The 793-nt window shown below is 45.1% G+C and overlaps 1 non-coding gene across 1 annotated transcript; it reads right to left on the bottom strand.

Annotated features, from left to right (window-relative positions):
* Positions 1–218: 218 nt before the first annotated feature.
* TRNAD-AUC (transfer RNA aspartic acid (anticodon AUC)) lies at positions 219–291 on the bottom strand. Its single transcript has one exon. It is a non-coding gene; the product is annotated as a tRNA-Asp (tRNA).
* Between the last annotated feature and the right edge of the window lie 502 nt (positions 292–793).

Genomic DNA, 793 nt, shown 5'->3' on the forward strand with positions numbered 1-793 from the left:
GACACAGGGCTGTCCTCTCTCCTGTGGTACCTGCCAACCCTCCAGGCTCCTGGTACCCTCACACGCCACACCTATCCCAAGCAAACTCTACTCTCTAGAAAGCATCAGATGCCTTTATTTGAGTTATAGTTAACGGCTGTATGTGTTTCATTCTTATTTCATTTTTTTGAAAGGGGGAGGTAATTAGGTTTATTTATTTATTTACTTATTTTTTTTAATGGAAGGACTGAGGATTGAACCCAGGACCTCGTGCATGATAAGCATGCACTCTACCACTGAGCTATACCCTCCCCCCATATGTGTTTCACTCTTATCCTTCTTCCTCTGTCACAAATGCTTAAGGCAAAGGGACAAAGTATGAAGTGGTAGGATTTAAAGCAAATGGCTAACACTCAACATTCCTATTAAATTTTTGAATCAGCCAAGAGGGGAGAGGAGTTGGGATCTTTTCAGGGAAGAAGGAGAGAATGCTCACTGGCCCCAAGAGCACATCACAATGGTTAGCTTCAAAACCAGCTCCATCCTCCCACAGCTCAGTAACTTTCCATTGGTCCTCCACTTTCCACTTTAAAAGGCCAAAATCCTTGGACTGAGTGGCCTCTTTCTTTATCCATCATATTTCTTGATCTAGTCCAGCCGCCCCCACTTCAACCTGATTTCCCTCACTGCCTCTCAGGCTCCTGGGGGTCCAGCCCAGTTGAACTCATTCCACTCCTACCCGCCCAAATGTTATAATGTTGCACTTTACCTTCCATCAATTCCTCTTCAGAGAAGGCCACTTCCTTCCAGTCCT

This window comes from Camelus dromedarius, chromosome 15 (genome assembly GCF_036321535.1).
Source record: "Camelus dromedarius isolate mCamDro1 chromosome 15, mCamDro1.pat, whole genome shotgun sequence".
NCBI lineage: Eukaryota > Metazoa > Chordata > Mammalia > Artiodactyla > Camelidae > Camelus > Camelus dromedarius.